This window comes from Alosa alosa, chromosome 17 (genome assembly GCF_017589495.1).
Source record: "Alosa alosa isolate M-15738 ecotype Scorff River chromosome 17, AALO_Geno_1.1, whole genome shotgun sequence".
Taxonomy (NCBI): domain Eukaryota; kingdom Metazoa; phylum Chordata; class Actinopteri; order Clupeiformes; family Clupeidae; genus Alosa; species Alosa alosa.
Genome location: NC_063205.1, coordinates 32,187,730 through 32,206,679, shown reverse-complemented (window position 1 = coordinate 32,206,679; position 18,950 = coordinate 32,187,730).

The window sequence follows — 18,950 nt, the reverse complement described above, 5'->3', positions numbered from 1 at the left end:
ACACCAACGCAGGTGGTCAGTGGCCACCATGGCACGCATGGACTGAGGCGCCAGTCACACGAGGACACAGCAGAGCATTCCAATAAAAACCCTGAGATGGGTTCCCCACATTGACTTTCACTTTTCAGCTCGACGGACCAGATCGGACCAGATCAATGTTGCAGATGATGTGATGCCTGATGGGCAGGAGGCAAGAATTTGTAAGTGTTTAATTAGTTTGACTGATTTGGGCTTGATTTGTCTATAATGTATACATTAGGGATTAGGGATTGTCATAGGGCGGTAGTGGGTCGCTAGGCTGCGTGGGCCAGGAATCCAGGCAAGGTGGACAGTAGCAGGCGATGGTAGGGCAGTCATAGGGAAGGGACTTCAGGTGCTGAGCTTCATCATGAAGTGCTTCGAGAGGCTAGTCTTGGCCCACTTCAAGACCTGCTTCCCACCCTCACTGGACCCCTTCCAATTCGCCTAAGAGGACGCTGGCACATGTGTTTAAATAGAGATTATGAATCACAATGAATGACTCATTCATACATGGGCAAATTTAATCAGATGCCTGGCTCAACCGGAATGAAACTTTCTCACCTTGATTGGAACAGGTTGAAAGGGGTGGTGTAATCCTTTTAGAATGAAATTGAAGTCATAACATGAACAATGAATAAAAATGGTTACTTTTAAAACCACTAAAAATGGTTGCTTTTTGATGCTGTTACATCACTGTTTTGATTATCTTCCATAACATTACATAGCCTGATAAATTTAACCACTTCTATGGCCACTTTGACAGTGACAAGGAGATGGACGTCAAGGCTGCAGAGAACACCAAAGCCTCACATTCTCCCCCACCGATGTATCATGTGAGGCTGCTGGTCCTGATGGCATCCCGGACGCGTCCTCAGGGCTTTGCAGCTGACTTAGGTTTGGACTGACATATTTAATCTGTCACTAGCCCAGGCAGCTGTGCCCCGCATGCTTTAAAACCACCTCCATCGTGCCGGTGGTAAAACACTCCACTGCAGTGAGCCTTAAAGGGACACCAGGCAACGTTTTCGTGTTAATTAATCATCTAAGTTGGTATATGGTTAAATGACTCATTACAGGGCGAATGAAGGCTCTCTCGCCCGCCCCTACTGCCTGTAGGAAGAATATCCCACTTGCAAGTTCGGTGTATCCTACCCGCTGACCTTCAGTCTCACAAAGTCTCAGAGATCACGAAAAGCAACATCAGTTTACATCCTGCATCCCCAGCACAGAGGCAGGCTAACGAAACGCTAGCGATTGTTGCAAACGTGATAATGGCAGAGCCGGCGAAGAAGCAGCGAAAACCCTTGACGGAAGATGCAAAGAAAAGGAAAAGAGCTTCAGACCGAGCGAGGGCTCGCACACGTACTGTATCGACACGTACAGACGGTAGGGGGAGCTTCATAGAGAAAAAGCATCAGGCTTGCCTGGTATCTCTTTAAAGGTGCTCTAAGCGATGCTGGGTAACGTCACTTCTGTTGACTTTCAAACAAAACAGAGCTAGCTCGCTACTTCCTCCCCCTCCCTCCCGTGCTGCTTCCGTGCAATTGAAACTCTCCTGAACGCACATCTCGTCTGTGATTTGCTGGAGCAGTTTGTTATGTTTTTATGGGCTAGGTTTGCCCAGGTTGTTTTTGTTGCCATTTTTGGAGCCTGTGCTGTCCACAGAGATTGCATTTTTTTTACAGTGTATTCAGGGCACAGACAGCTAGCGGTTGGTTAGGTGATGTTTGCTAGCCTGACGTAGCCATACTCAATTCTAGTCAGAATATAAGTCTGATACTGCTCCATTGGGACGTAATTATGGGGCGTGTTTCAACCGATACAGGGGGGGAATGCCTCTCCACTCAATTAGATAGACCTAACCAATCAGAGCAACGAAATAACTTACCGTGAGATGTAGGAAGAACACACGAACCATCCGTCTTCTCCACAAATGCCTTAACATTGTTTTCTGGTCTTTTGTAAAAGTCAATATCTCCTACAACACTCATATCCACTCCGTATTTAAAAATAATTCTGTTGAACACTAATATGCTACAAACATGTTATAAACAGCTGGGAAAGGCTGTCGCAAATCCCTCAAACAGGTGCCCAATCAGAGATTTCAAACAAACGAGGGAACAACATGTCACAATGCAACACGCTGTTTTCCCTTGATGAAAGTGAAACCATGAGTTTTCCCACATCTTAACTTTGGCCAAAGTTTTCAGAAATAATCGTTTTCAGTGATCCTCATCGAAATAATATGCTTTAATATGCTTTTTCCATATGGGGTCTTAGGCCTAGTCCACACGTACCAAACCGATCTTTTTTTCCTCCGTCTTCCCTGGAACCGTATCAAGAATATTTGCGTCCAAAAGGATCCATCTCAACACGTTACTTCTTATCCCAGGCCTATAGGTGGCACTGTTTCTTTACAGAAATTGACCAAATCTTGAGCTGTAGGCTATACAAACAGACAGAATAGGCTATGACGAAATGGCTAGTGCAAGGAAACCAGAATTGTTTGTGTGGACTTGTAGTCAACTGTAAAACTAATAAACTTATTTTTTACGGTTTGTGAAGGGTGCAGTCCCGTCCTTTATTTGGCTAACGCAGGTCAAAATAATCTCCTTTACTTTCTTTGGTTGTAGGATAGTCTGCGATTCACATTAGTTTTGGTTATCACCGCAAGTGCAAAGGCTAGGCGTACCCAAGTTCTAGACCATTCCGTCGCCACATTTATAATATTGCTATAATAGCCTACCTTTGTTAGTAACAGTCGATACTTTTGCCTGCATCAAATCGCGCATTTGCATTTAGTGTGCATCTATAGGCTTAACATGAGTTCTAAGCGTCTTTGTATACTCATATCTGACTTCACTATTAATGCATTTATTTATGAATCGTTAGATTAACCGATGCATCGAAAAAATAATCGCTAGATTAATCGTTTAAAAAATAATCGTTTATCTCAGCCCTAAGCTCGGCCAAGACGAAGCAAAACCTCTGCGTTTAACCCAAAAAGCGTCTCCGTGTGGACAGGCCCTTAGAAGCCATCTGTTTCACCGACCAGGACTGCAAGAAATCTAGGAGTTGTTCTCGACAACCAACTAAACTTCTCAGATCATGTTGCCTCAGTCGCCCGGTCATGCCGTTTCGCACTCTACAACATACGGAAAATCAGGGACTTACTTGACTCAAGATGCTACCCAACTTCTGGTTCAGGCAATAGTCATCTCACACTTCGACTACTGCAATGCCCTCCTGACAGGTCTCCCAGCCTGCGCAGTGAAACCACTTCAGATGATCCAGAACGCAGGGGCGCCGCCTGGTCTACAACCAACCCAAAAGGGCACATGTTACCCGCTGCTCATCCAGCTACACTGGCTACCTATGGCGGCCCGCATCAAATTCAAGTCTCTAACGCTTGCCTACAAAGTAGTCTCGGTTCTGCTCCCACCTGCTTGAATGCCCTCCTTACAGACTTACACTACCTCCAGACCACTGCACTCCTCTGACTTAACGGCGTCTAGCCCTACCACCCGTACGCTCAAGCCAATCCAAACTTTTCTCATCTGTTGTTCCTCTTTGGTGGAACACACTGCCAGTTCCTACAAGGGCAGGGACATCCTTTTCCACTTTCAAAAAACTCCTGAAGACCCAGCTCTTTAGAGAACATCTACTCTCATAGCAACACTTACAACAAGTCTTACTGATCCTAGCACTCACCAGCCGTTTAAACTGACAAGTAACTGCTAAAACAGCACTCACCCGACGACTTATTCTTACTGTAATCTTTTGTTTTTTGAAACTGTCCTAAAATTGTGAGAATTGTTCTAAAACTTACTGTTTACCATGTTGTTAGTCGCTTTGGTTAAAAAGCGTCAGCCAAATGTAATGTAATGTAATGTAATGTCTCCTTCTAGCCACAGCGTTTTTGTTGCAAACATAATCAACCTAAGCATGCTAAGATGACGTGATAGACGACGCGGTGTTGCTCACCTGTCTATCATCGTAAAACCCGATTTGATTGGTCCGCCAGATTTGGGGCGAGCATATTGCTCCACAACGGAGCAATGCCAGACCGTACTTCCCGAACTCAAATGTTGTGGGCGGGACTAAGTTTGGCTTGCACCCAGGCTAGATGTTTGCAGTAAGTGACATAAAAGGTTTTAGCCTAAAAAACGCGTGGCATCACTTAGAGCAGTGATTCCCAAAGTATGGGCCATGGCCCACTGGTGGGCCGCCAAGGTATTGTAGGTGGGCCGCGAGAGCCTCGTAATAATTCCGTAAATAGAGAGAGAAAATAATGTATGACATGAAAACACAATTCACTATTCTCTATTTCAAAGAAAATGCTGTAATTTCGCAGTGAAGGTTCTTCTGCCATCCAGATTCTAACGTATTTGCTACCTTAACCTAAACCTAAAATGTTAGATTTTTATTTACAGTGCTCATGAGCACACACCAGGGGCCTCATGTACAAAGACTTCCATGGACTTCATACTAAAACATTGCGTACGTGCAAACCTGAAAAGTAGTACAGAGCATTCCAGCAGCTTTTCTTTGTACATCCCAATTAACGTGAAATTAAGCGTACATGCATGAGCATTACACTCCACCCTCTCTCCTCCCTCAATCACACTCATTTTAATATGTTAACTAGAAGGCCACTCAAGAGCGCAGACTTCCACGAAGACAAAATGGCCTATCCCGTAATATTAAAGCAACACACAAAGAGTTTTTTGTACCTTAAAATAATGTTTCCAAAATTGTTTCAGTGGTTCATCAACTCTTAACAGGGTGAACGGCAATTCTGCATTCGCTTCGCGGCCCTCTATTGGCTATAACCTCACTATGTAAGTTTGCCAGATCGGGTAGCGGATCTGGGCCCACTTCCCCGATAACGACGGAGACACGCTCTTCAGAGGGTTTTCTACGATTCATCTTACGATCGTTCGTTTGGTTTTTCCGACTGTTTCCCGAACATGCTCAGGCGTGAACGCGCATGCACTGCTCTTAAGATGCTCTTAAGGGAGCTGTCCACGTTAATAGTTCTGAAATATCCTCTGATTTGACGGTGATGTCAGGTGACTGCACGTCACAGCTATAGGCCTACCATTTAAACTTCGGATCTACACATTAATTCACATCAATACGAAAATACTTTGACATCTGCATGTAAGCATCCCAAGTAGGTTATATAGGCTTACCACACAGAGACATAAATAATTGTAATTATTTTAAGATTAGATTGTTGCACCATGCAATAATTTTTCGCAGTGCCACTTAAGAACACGTTTGAAGATAAGAAAGAAGTCGAGTAAGAAAGAGAGGAAATGTGTAGGCTTAGATTTTGATGCAGTAGGCTACAGACTAAACCACATGTTGCTTTCTCTGCTTTTTACCTCATAGGCCTAATAAAATATTCACTTAGCAAAGATAATGTCAAACTATTCTGGCAACGTCTCGTTTCATAACTTGATTGCATTTTTGTCCGCTTTTCATCACATTATATGACCATTAAATGTAGGCTATTTTGCACGCTAAAATCTGATTCATCACAGGTAAACACAATAAAGAATGGGAACGTAAGATGGAGTATGTATTCTAAGTTGTAATTCCTCTGTATGTCCTGTTGGTGACCTCAGTGAGAAGTACTGTTAAGACGCCGGTAACGAGTACTCTGGAGCACTCGTAGATCTACAAGTGTTTTCACGATGCTCTTAAGCTACGATGGTTTCGGGAAACAGTCGGCAAATCTTAAGACGTTCGTAAGAGGGACTTTACGATGCTCTTAGGCTTAAGATGCTTTCGGGGAAGTGGGCCCTGTAGTTCGATGGAATGAGACATAAGAAACTACAAATTTGACTTGCATCTGATGTCGCAATACATCATACTTTTATAAGTCATGCAAAATATTCTACCTTGTCTGTGGACATTGTTATTGGCAAAGCCGGTGCTGGATAAACAAATAGGCTAGCGTGCGTGCGACAGAGGGAAAGCTCTTTGGTGTTGCTTTAATAACAATGAAAACTCATTTGTGAATCCATTCATACTCGAACCTGCTCCAAAGCTTAATAATTGAAATCATCAAATTCATTTTACCAAGTAGGCTATGTGGGAATAAGCACTGACGGAGCTCAGGCCATGGTGAGGAGACTCAACGGAGTTGTGAGAAGGTTCAAAGCCGTAGCTTCGCAGGCCACATCTGTCCATTGCTGAGAGAGGCATTAGCGACAAAAATGATGCCTGCAGAGTTGAAGACCGTTTTAGATGAAGCAGTGAAAACGGTCAATTTCATAAAAAGTAGTCCACTACAGTCACGTCTGTTTTCTATATTATGTGCAGGGATGGGGAGTGAGCACCGACAGCTTCTTCTGCATGCATACCGAAGTCTGGTGGCTTTCGCTTGGCAAGGTGCTCACTCGACTTGTTGAACTACGAGACGAACTCAGGATGTTTTTCGTTGACTCTTGGTTTGAGTGGTTTCTAAACCATTTCAACATTTTCTCAATGTTATATTATATATATAATGTTATGTATGCATTTCTCATGTACGTCTCACAGCGGCGATAAAAGTTCTATGGGCCGGCCCGCACCTCAGCCGGTCGACCGGGAAAACTCCCGACCGTCCCGATTGCCATTCCGCCCCTGCATAGAAGAGGGAGTGGGGCGCCGTGAGCACTGAGCGAGCAGGTAGGCCTACGAGTAGTGAGTTGCTGTCTATGGAAAAAGATGGATACAGCAAAAAAGCTGTCGGTGGCTAAAAATAGAAAAAGACAGAGGGAAAGGGAGATGGCATGTCAAGGGATGCGACAGCAGTTAAATAAGTGGATGGTGAAAGGCATCAGGTAGGATTTAAAGTGTCACCAGGGGCGTAACTATCGGTAAGCAGGGAACGGTTGCTTACGGGCCAGTCAATCAGTGGCCTAACCTGACCCTAGCCAGATGAATGTCGTTCCGCTTAGCTCCGCCTAGCTTCACTCACATCCATCTGGGACCTCTTCCATTGAGAGTGATTTCTCCAACCAACTTTATGGTTTAGCCAATCAGGGCGCAGGGCGGAGTTTCATAGATGTGACATAGCGTAGCGACTGTGAGTCTGTTATTAGCGTCACGGGTTGGCTTCGATGTGAGTGGTTGAAGTAGCACGTCAATAGATGACGGACAAGTGGCTTATTCAATCATATGCAAGCATTTTTTGATTAGACCCAGCCTTCTGAATCAACACTTCAATGGATCGGTTCCAGATGGATGAGTGGAGCTAGGCGGAGCGAAATTCATCTGGGTATTGTCAGGTTATCAGTGGCCCGCATCACACTAGAAATACATGATTGACGGCCGGGCCCCCCTATTGCAATAATCGTCACTCGCGACCGGGCCTTTCACTGTAAAACGGACATTGTTCAGAGCTTAACACAGCCCAGCATAGTCCATGTTAAGATTATCTTTGTTGGACCAAACCAGGTAATAAATAAACTTGTTTGAGTTTAGGAGCAATGCACCTTGTCTAAAGTTATTCATTAGCCTTTAGGTTAATAGATGATGTCTGCCTATTCACCTATTGCCCATCTTAATGGTTTAAAGTTCACGTATTCTCCATCAAATAGACTCGTTATACATTTTCGCGTGCAAAAATGCAACATACGGTTAGCTGTCTAATATTGTTCACGCTAATGACATTGAAAAAATATGCTTCTTGCTACACTAGGATACTCACCGTTTTTTCCTAACATAATTTGAATTGGAATTCTCAAAGTTTCATGTAGCTCACCTGTGACATCCATCACCTCTGCTCGGCGACTCACATCACTATTCCAGCTGATACATCGGACGCACCTATCTGCGCTCACACATAGCCTTTCGCTTTCTAAGAATATCAAAATTACGTTATATATATAGGCTATATATTTATTTTTTTGGTAAGGGGGGCAGCTCAGTCAAAGAGGGCAGACAGGAAGTTCTATTATGCACTAGTGTATGTTTGTGGCTAAATGAACGATTTAGCATAACATAATGACTTATCATTAATGCAATTTCATATAGTAGCCTAACCAGCAGTGTTTTTCATGTGTTAGGCTATAGTGCGCCGTCACCAGCAGTGTTTTTTCATGTGTTGTGCGCCTTCACCAGTATTTTTGTTTTTGTGGTGCGCGTACTCCTGATTTTGTCAGTCATCTCATCTCTTATATGCTGTGTCTCAAGGATCCTATCCTGTCCTATTCATGGTAGCCTACTCGTGGACATTGCGTTATCACGTGCTGTAGAAGGGGGGCCCGCCTTGATAATCCAGCATATGGGCCCGGTGTTGGCTCGTTACGCCACTGAGTGTGACGTCTGTGCTTGGAGGCTTGCAAATATTCATGTTAACAGACTAGCATTTGCTAAGCATATGCCGATTAAAAAATAGCTTATTCCAGGGATAGGCAACTGGCGGCCTCCTTCTCACTCAGTGCGGCCCGCGGATCAATTTTGAAACGTCATTCAAATGTTCGTTTCACGTGTTTTTACCACATCTGAACAGGATCCTTATTGTAATGATATGGTCCACCGATAGGGGCGCTTCCTATATTAAAAAAATCCAGCGCAGTCGAGCTTTCATCACCACAGCCAGCGAGCAAGCAAGAGATACAGAGAGCGGTTTGTAAAGAAAACTCAGAATCGTAGACAAGGTGGGAAAGGTTCAGACAAGGTGGGAAACAGCTGATCTTAATGCAGAATTCAAAGTCAACTTCTGTGTTTAGTAGGCTATGCTTAGAAATGAAATCCGCCGTAAACTTAAGTCAACACTACAATACCATGCATGAAGATAACTAAAAGTAGGCTACATCGGAGCTGCTAGAGCCGCTGTCGTAGCCGACCTCAAAGTAAAGCAGGTGGAAACCCTGGTTAGAGCCTTTTTACAAGAGTCACTATTACTCGCAAATTGCAGTGGGAAAAAGGTTTATTGTGAATGTGTAATATTTTTTAGTTTATTTCAAGTTCATTGGTGAATAGAAGCAATATTAAAAATGCATTTGAGTATAGAACATATTAAATTAATGCATGCTGGTTCAATAAACCGTGCAGACATAAGCTACTGTATATATTTTTCATACTCCTGATTGCATATCCCAGTGGTGGATGTGTGCGATCACATCTGGCCCTTATTCCATTCAGATAGCTAGGTGGCTACCATGCTCATACTGCACTTTTAATGGCAAACAAAAATGTCACAGTAGCAACAACTCCCCAGATAGCAAAATGTATTTGGCCCGGATCAAAATAATGCCTCTGTCTGTTTTGGTGGCAACACATTTCACCTTAGTGTTTACAATCTGAGCGATTATCTTCCCGTAATTGTCATACTGTTGTTGTACAGTAACTGGATGATTGTGTTAGCTGGTAAGGATGGCTGACTTTACAGCTGGAGTTAACGTAGCAACCTCCTTCTGTTGCAGATGTGTTCAGCCTGCCGTTCACATCTGTTTACAGTAACAGTTTAATTTGAAATGTGACGCTCATTGACAAAGGTTTACAACATGCCAGCATTTGAAGTGTCAGATCCTCTCTAGCTAATACCCACAGAGTAGCATGAGTAGTGCCAGTAATAAACTAGATGTACCGCATAGCGGTACACAATATGATACTCCTGCAACTCATGTGCATGTAAATGAGTGTGTGCATGTGTGAGTTTGCTTTTGTGTATAAGAGTGTGTGTGTGTGTGTGTGTTAGGGTGGTAAACAGTGTGGGTATGTGTGCCTGCACACGTGCGTGTGTGTGCCTGTGTGTGTTTATGTGTGTGTGGGTCTTTGTGCATGTGCGTGTATATGCTTGCCTGTCTCTGTGTGTGTGTGTGTGTGTGTGTGTGCAAATGAGTGGATATGGGCTAGGTTGATGCGGGCTCTTGAGACTAATATACCATAATCATTTTATCATCTTGAGTGCAACGGTTTAGGTAGGGCTAGTTATTTAGCCTAGCGCAGTGGGGGAGTGGCCAACAAATGTCATGTTCCCTGGTGTTTCAGTAACCCGGAATCATTGACCAAAATTGATGACAGTAAAAGTAAAAAACATATTTCTTTTTTATATTTTAAATGACTTGTCCTGATTCTTCCTGTGGATCTTAATGGGCACTGATGAAGTAATCATTTCATTGCTAGTTTTTCATAATTACTATTTAATTTTTTTCATATCAAAATTCACTACTTAAGTTTGTGTTTTATGTAGTTTGTGGAGGACTGGTTCAGACACGTCACATCCATAACGTGAAACTGTCACATCCATAACGGCAGTTTTTCCAAAATAATGCATTACGAAAATGACGCATAGTTTCAAAAACACACTTTTTATGTCCATTCAAGTCTCCTTCATGCTACATATATCACGGTTTCGGCAGTTTCCTCTTTAAAATTCACAGAGTTTGTAGAAAACGTGTAATCTGTCATAAAAGTGTGTCTATTTCATGTCACATCCATAACGCTAATAAAATGCCTTGTATTCTTAGGATGTAAATGATTATATAAAATTTGAGGACTTGTCAGTATTCAGAGGACAGAGGTTACATTAAAAGTTATGCAACTACTGATACTGAATACTGATACTAATTTTGCCCCTGCTCTTGTTTGTTTACCAATATGAGTCCAACTGTCACATCGATAACGCTGGAACTGCCCTGTGTATTAACTGTAAAAAATGTGATCCAGCTCGTCTTGGATCCTGAAATGGAGAAGAGAGAAAATCAATGTGCTGCAATACCCCCTGTAAACAGCTGTTGCAATAAAAACAGTTTCTGTCAAGTAGGCAAAATGACATTTTGAGGCCTTGATAAAGCACAAAGCGTTCTAGAAGTATGTTAGGCCATATTGACAGCCAGATTTGAATAGAGCAGCCATAGACTGTATGAGAGCAGTACCATAACTCTGGTTTATAACTGTGTCAGTATCAAGAAAAATATCACTGGACCCACACTGTTTAGACCCATTAAAAAAGAGGATGAGGACCTGTCATTATTACCACCTTAATTTCTCAGAATATTTTTTTTTTAAATCTGCAGTAATTCGATTTGCATAGAACAGTGGTTCTCAAATGGGGGTACGTGAAGACACTCCAGGGGGTACGTGAGATTTTAAAATATATTATACATGTATTTAAAAATACTTTAAAACCAATTATTTAATACATATTTCAGGATGAATTTTATATTTCAGTAGGCTATTTAATTTCATTATCCTAAAAACCCAGAGTCCCCCCCATACCAGGATGGTTCGACCCAACCTGTCACATGCCACCCGCCATCACCTGTTAATCACTGTCAAAACTCAAACGATGGAGTCGTGGTTGAAGTATATAGCGGTAATTCTTGTGAAAACACGGAGGGACATGTGGCAAAGAAGGCCAAACCAGAGCCGGCAAAATTACTGCTGTATCTTGTTTTATTGCTCTGTTTTAAGTCTTTTTTTTCTCAACTAAAAATGCTTTGCGCTGGTCAGGGGGTACTTGGCTGAAAAGGTTGAGAACCACTGGCATAGAACATATTAAAAAAATGATTATTTGTTATCCTGCAATCAAAAGCCACAACAAATTAGTGTTATGTCTTGCAATTAAATCAATTACTACTACATCTTAAATTCTATCACACAAAAAAGTTTTTGCATATAGCTGTTGCCCCAATACTGTTCCTCCAGAAGAAGACCTCCAGGAAAAGCAATGTATCATAAAAAACTAACTTGTTTTTTTCAGAGCAGGTGGACATAGGTCAACTTTGTACAGAAAAATATGTTTTTTACCATCGTAGTATTTGCGAGACAATGCGTAAAATTCCCGTAAATAATCATAATCATCTGCTATCTCTGCGTCTGCAACGTCTCTCCTTTCACTCTCATATGCCATTTTCCGAGAAGGCTGCTGGCCACGCTACACTGGCGTTGCTAGGGAATAGAGCATCACAGTCCCGCCCCTCCTCCGAGAGAGCTTAGTTTCCGGAAGTAAATTTCCCATTCATTTCTCCCATTGACGTTTTGGAAAAAGCCATATCTAAAGAGTTTTAGAGCATGTCTTAGGCTAATCAGCTATGGCGTAACTCATAAGCATACAACATATAATTTCGAGTGAAAAAACGAAGAGAAAGTCCAAAAAAAGGTACAAGACTACATATTTTTATTTCCGAGCGAAGGAACTACTCATCCCATAAACCACCACGCCTCACTGAATAACATATAAGCAATACACGAACTGGCGCGAAATGCCATTTGAACAATTTCCAACCGGCGACAGCACGCAAACCCTTTCCTCCAAACAGTGATTTTTATAAAGTGAATGTGCAGTTAATAGCAGTTATTTCAGGAGTAATCGTGTAAATTATAGTGTTTTGGTATTGTTATATTTACCATCATGTATTTTATATCGTGTGTGTGTGAAAGCGGTTAACGTTAGCAACATTGTGCAGTGCTTTGTGTCTGACTGCCATCCTGATGCATGGACCGGTGCATGGTCTGCTATTGGACCACCATATTCAGTTTATTAACTTGCTGTGAATTATTACACAAAATGTTCATTAAATGTAGGAAGAAGTATTTCTAGGTTAACTCATTGAATGCCGCGCTGTTTTCGGAAGCTTTGGCCCAGAGTGCCAGCAATCTTGATCATTGTTGTCGATTTTTGTAGAGCTACAGTGTATTCTATGTTATAGCTATGAACACATACTATGGCTTGTTTGAAAGGTGAGACTTTAAGCTCTCAGTGGGTACAAACCGTTTATTTCTACATGCCTCTGTTCCTAAGAATTCACAAACTATACGGTGTGTTAGAGTGTAGTTTTGTAATAAAAAAAATAATCTAAAAACGTAATATTACGTTTTTGGCACTCAACGCATGGGAAGGAAAAACGTAATATTACGTTTTTGGCACTCAATGAGTTAATGATTGATGATATGACTCGTACAGTATGAAGGCTACAGTAGCCTAGCTAATGTTAACTAGCATTAGTACTCCCATGCTCAAAAACTTTTTTTCCTTTTTGCTTTTTGCTTTTTTCTTAAATCGGGCGGTGATGTGAAATGATGTCACTGAGCCCGAGATCCATTCTTTTGCCAGTTTCACACCTGCCGTTTTTTCCGGACCCAATGATCCCACTTTTTTACAAATGGCACAGCCCAGTCCAATTTTGTCCATTGTAAGCCAGGGATAACTTTTTTTTCTCTGTAAACTGAGCGTCTGTCCAGATTTGCCCAGTTAGAGTGTCCCCGACAAAAGTACCTGCTTTGTCGCCATCACAATCTCTCACAGATTGAAAGTCCCCATCAGCCGTCTCGTCGTCTTTTCCATCTCGTTCCCCTTCCCTGTGTCATCATTCCTGCTAATGTCACAAGGTCGGTTCGTTCACCGCTCACGGCCTTGAACCAGCTACCTTGACACACACACCGGCATGGGAGACGAATGCTCTAACCACTGAGCTAAAAGCCCAGGCTTCCAACTCAGTGGTTAGAAGCGTTCTTAAGGTTAGGGCTGTGAGGATTTAGACGGGCAACTAGCACGCTAGCTCAGTCTGCCTACGTTACACTAATAACAGGTGCATTAGCAGCATCAATGTTAGGCATACTTCTGCTATGTCCACCTTGGTCTTCACATTCTTGATCAGCGATCGAGACAATTTTGGCTTGTTTGGGATCTGACTGGCCAGCATATTTAAAAAAGTTAAGTAAACTTTTTTGTCTTTTTGACATGTTCCTGAGTGAAACCTACAGGCTAACAGCAATCTCAATCAGCACACGCGCATGTGTCACTTTAACTGCCTCCCCCTCCCTCCCTCTCCCCCCTCTGTCTTAGCCTACCCTGAAAATTCACCTCAAAACACATCGAAAATGCAAACACAATATTTCTAAAGACTAATAAGAAAGATATCAACATTGAACACTACACAAACAGTGATTTATTTTTTTTTCGTTTAGGCGATTCATTTTTTTATTGACGTAAGAGTTGCCGGATCCAATAAAGAAGGTTCCGGATCCAACGTCGGAGGTGCCGGAACATGTTCCGGCTCAAATTAAGCCCTGGTTGGAGAGTTTGCGCACCTGTTCTTCCACTTGATCCTTATTGGATACCTTTGTGGTTGGCTGTCCTTTAATTGGTGACCCTCTATCTAGTGTTTGACAGTAGTGTACTTTTTGCATTTGGAAGTACTGTTTGGTTGCTGAATTTGGCGAAATTCAGGGGAGGTGGGTGTAACAGAGTTAGAAATGTAGTTTAGTGTTTGTATGTGATTTTCGCCGTAATTAAGCAACTTTATTGAGATTGGTGTTTTGGAGCCCCCTTTGGAGAAACAGTGTACTGCAGCTCTGCTACGTTTTGTCCTTGTGTTGTTGCCGTACCCGAGTAGGCTAGTAGCAGAGATGGGAAGTAACGAAGTACAAATACTTCATTACTGTACTCAAGTAGAATTTTTAGATATTTTTACTTTACTATTTATTTTTGAGGCGACTTTTTACTTTTACTTCTTACATTTTAACATGAATATCGGTACTTTCTACTCCTTACATTTTAGAAAACTGGCTTGTTACTTTAGTTTCAAATATTTTCAGTGGAGTTAGCTTACCGTTATTATTTTTCGAGTCATCAATAGCGGATGGGAATATACGTTGCACTTGAAACATGTTCTGAATGCCTTTTCTAAAAATCTGATACCACATGGCGCTGTCCACCTCATGGCCACCTTACACCAAACAACTTTGACAAGATTTGGGAAAGATTCTTGAAAGATTGTAGTCTTTTAACTAATGCCTCCCATTCAAGCTTTACTCAAAAGACTCCAATCTTTCAAGAAGCTTTCCCAAATCTTGTCAAAGTTGCTTAGTGTAAGGAGGCCATTACCGTGATCACAGAATTCATAGTTTACCCACCTCTGATTTTACCACTACATTCCTGGTCTTGAAATATTCACAGGAATCAAATATTCATGTTGTTTTATCCAATATTAGTTGTACAGATGTATAGTCCATCTTATATACACCCATGAAGCCAACAAAGAAAATGCAAAAATAGAGACTTTGGCCTAATTATTCCATTTTGTGTAGTCATTCTATATCAGAACCTGACATAGGCTACAATCCAAATAGTCTACAAAAAACCTCAGAAATGGATACTTTTATAGTCAGTATGCATTTTGGGTAACCAAAAGTCCTATGGGGAGTTTCTATAGGGCATTACAAAATGCATGAGCACCTTGGCAAATAATGATCTAAGTACTTGTTTTTCATTCTACATTTGATCTACTTTTGCACACAGCTTTGCAAGACCTGGTGCTAGGGCTCAGTTGTGTTTCTAAAATCATATCAATAGACCTAGAGGGCTGAAATGTGGTCAATTCAAGATGCTTGTTATCCAGCAGAAAGAAAAAACAATATTCTAGGCTCTGTAACTCTGTGCCAGTGCTTCCTAAGAAACTACAGGATCTTAGCTTTCTAAAGATGTCCAGCATTTGATGGTAGGCCAAAAGAACACCCCCTGAAGTAGGCTGTGCAATGTTGTGGGGGGAGCCTAGAAATGGCCCAATAGGTTATGGGAAGATTTAAAAAGAGTAGTGTAGTTTAGTGTGCATGGAAAGTGCAATTCAGTCTAGCAGGTAATGAATGTACAGTTAGTTTAGCATTATGTTACACTATGTCTCACTAATTAAGCTTAACCAATTTTATTATAAGGGTCCCCCATACTGATAGTTATAAGGGGCCCTACGCTGATAGCATACTAATATATGATAGCGTATTAATATATTAATTTGGCTTAACCAACTTTATTATAAGGGTCCCCCAGACTGATAGTTATATATTACTAATATATTAATTAAGCTTAAGGCGAGACACGGCAGGTGAAAACATTGTTTTTTTCATGCACTGGTCAATTTCGAGATTTTGAGTTAGTTTGTTACTTTAGCATGTATTCTATCACACTACTACAACAAAAAAGTCCGATTTACATATTTAGGTGTTTATTTAATTATATTGTGTCTACTCGCGCCTGCATATTTCTCCAAGCAAAAGTTCAGCAAAAAGTTTGCATTCTAACCTTGCATGAGATAATTTTCTCGTTAATTCAGAAAATCAGAATAACTCGTTAATTCAGAGAAACAGGGCTGTTTTTCTGTATTGATGAGATAGTTAACTCAACAATTCAGAAAAACAGGATGTGCTAAGTCATTAATTCAGACAAACAGGGTGCATTTTTTTTATTGGTCATGAATGCAATACGCTTCCGTACTAAGGGATGCAGTAACACCACCAACAACAACCAAAACTTGCCTACTGATTGGTTACATGTACATTAAATGTAACGTTTCATTGTGAATCAAATTAAAAGATTCTCCTCTTTGCAAACGTTGGCATAGGCATATGGTGACAGATTAATTTAATAATGTTGCTGCGTGAATCACGGTGGCCTAATGAAGTGGCCACTTCTTAATGGGACTCACTGTATGGAAGTAGGCTAAGTAAAATAGAGATGTTTAAAATAAGATAAAGTTAGGATATGCCCGCTTGACAACGGCAGAGATAACTGGCCTTTGGCCATAGCAACCATCCATTTAGAACGACTGGCCTTCATAGCAACCAAGGATCTTAGCTGTGATTCATGTAGCTACAGTATGCATGCAATGTGATGCAAAGTATAGAAAGGTGATGAAATATACAGAGACAGGTCAAGAAATATAGTGCAATGTAGACAGTAGTATACAGTTGATTTACAGAAGGTGGTTTAGAGTAATATGAATTAAATATAAATATGTGCAGTGTATTAGCAGTTATCTCATACAATAAGTAGAATAATGTATGTAGATGTAGCAGTAACATTATAATAGTAGAAATAATATATATATGCAGTGTATTAACAGAATATAATAAAACAGAATAAATATGGATATTCAATATGACAAATATATAACAGATATGTACATAACATACAGCTATGTGCAGTGTGGAAACAGTGTCATTGTAGTGCAGAAACAACAATGTTAAACAACATTAGAGTAGTAAGAATAAGTCTATGTGCAGGATGAATAGTATAAAGATCAGTAGAATAACTATGTATAAATGTAATTACAGTAGGCCTATGTACATTTTTAAATAAATAGAAAACTATGGGTGAGAGGGATAAATTAATTTTATTTAATCGTAAAAGTAAATTGCATTCAATTAAATTGCAATTAAAAATATTTCCAGTAGGCTTTAATGTCACGCAAAAAGTACAACCAAAGCTGAGCTTGATCAACTAGAACGTCTAAAGAACCAGAACTTGAGTGTAGTTTTTTGCTGGGTCCCAGGCCATGTTGGTCTGAGGGGAAATGAGAAAGCGGACAGTGCTGCTAAGCAAGCCCTCAATGAAGAAGTCACAGAATATCAAATCCCTGCCCCAGACCTTAAACCTATACTGAACTCTTACATCTCAGATAAGTGGCAATCTGAATGGGATTAATGTACCAACAACAAGCAAGGAATGTGAATTTTGGCACATTTTCATGATCCACTGGGTCGTTATGGGCCACACAAAATACAGTGTTGCTAAAATTACTCCTATTGTGGCTATTAGAGACATGTGTTCATGAGTATCCAGCTACATTCAATGAGTTAAGTAAAATACATTCACACACACAAAAAAAACATCACTAATGTTGTGGACATTCCTTTATTCTGAGATACATCAATAGGCTCTCAAAACAATCCCAAACAGACATAAGGTCTTTATAGAGCAAATCCATATAGATTATTTGTCAAATAAACCAGTAAAACAGAATTAGGGGATGGAATATATAACATTCACACCCATAGCTCATATTTTTAAAATAAATCAGTGAAAAAGTATCCTGACAAACAAGCAGCATTTTAATGCCTTAGTCATATTTCATAATTTCAATTTTTTCTCTAGGTTACCTGATAGCAAGATCCGTGATATTATTTATTTTTGCAGCCAATCACTGCTGTTGTTTTATTTTATTGATTTGATTTTAGTCATAGAAGCTAAATTCGAAGGCAGGCCACAGGTAAAATCCAACGAACCGCATTCACCCCGCAAGGCAATAGTTGAATAGAGCTTTTGAGGTATTGCCACTGCTCCAACACTGAAAGGCACTGTTAGAATGCTTGGATCAAGCCAGGTTCAGCATAGCGTATGTCACTGTCTGCTCACGTTGGTGACCGGACCAGGGCAAGCACACTTTCGCAGTTCCCGCCGGAAATGCAGTCTAGTTATAAAGTGTTACCCATAACTCTGCTTGTCCCTTGTATATAAAAGAGTCATTTACATTATTGCAGTGACTCTGAGATTATCAGTAAAACATTTATAATACAACATGTTTGTGTCTACAACTTACAGTGTATTTAAAAGTTAATGTAAATAAAACATGAAATGCAGTTCCACACACAGGAAGACATCCTATATTTTCCAGGGTATCCAAAAAGTGTGTATTATTTTGTATTGCATCATATTTGCTTTTTATTTAAATGAAAACAACCCAATGACATCAATTGTCGTTTTCCGGTGAGGGTATCCCAAAGTTCAGTGCTAAATGGTGCAATGGTGCAAACTCAATCATCTTCAACTCAACACTTCAAAGACCAAGGATGTGGTGGTGGATTTCCGCAGGTCTAAGCCCACTCTGCTACCAGTCCACATTGTTGGGGTCAATGTGGAGGTGGTTAGCACCTACAAGTATCTGGGTCTCCACCTGGACAATAAACTGGACTGGTCAGCCAACACTGATGCACTCTACAAGGAAGGGGAGAGCAGGCTGTACTTCCTGCGGTCCTTCAATGTGTGCAGCAAGCTCCTCAGGATGTTCTACCAGTCTGTTGTTGCCAGCGTCCTCTTCTATGCAGTAGTATGCTGGGGAGAAAGCACAAGGAAGAAGGATGCCCGGCGAATTGACAGGCTGGTAAGGAAAGCTGGCTCTGTAGTGGGAGCTGAACTGGAGTGCATCACT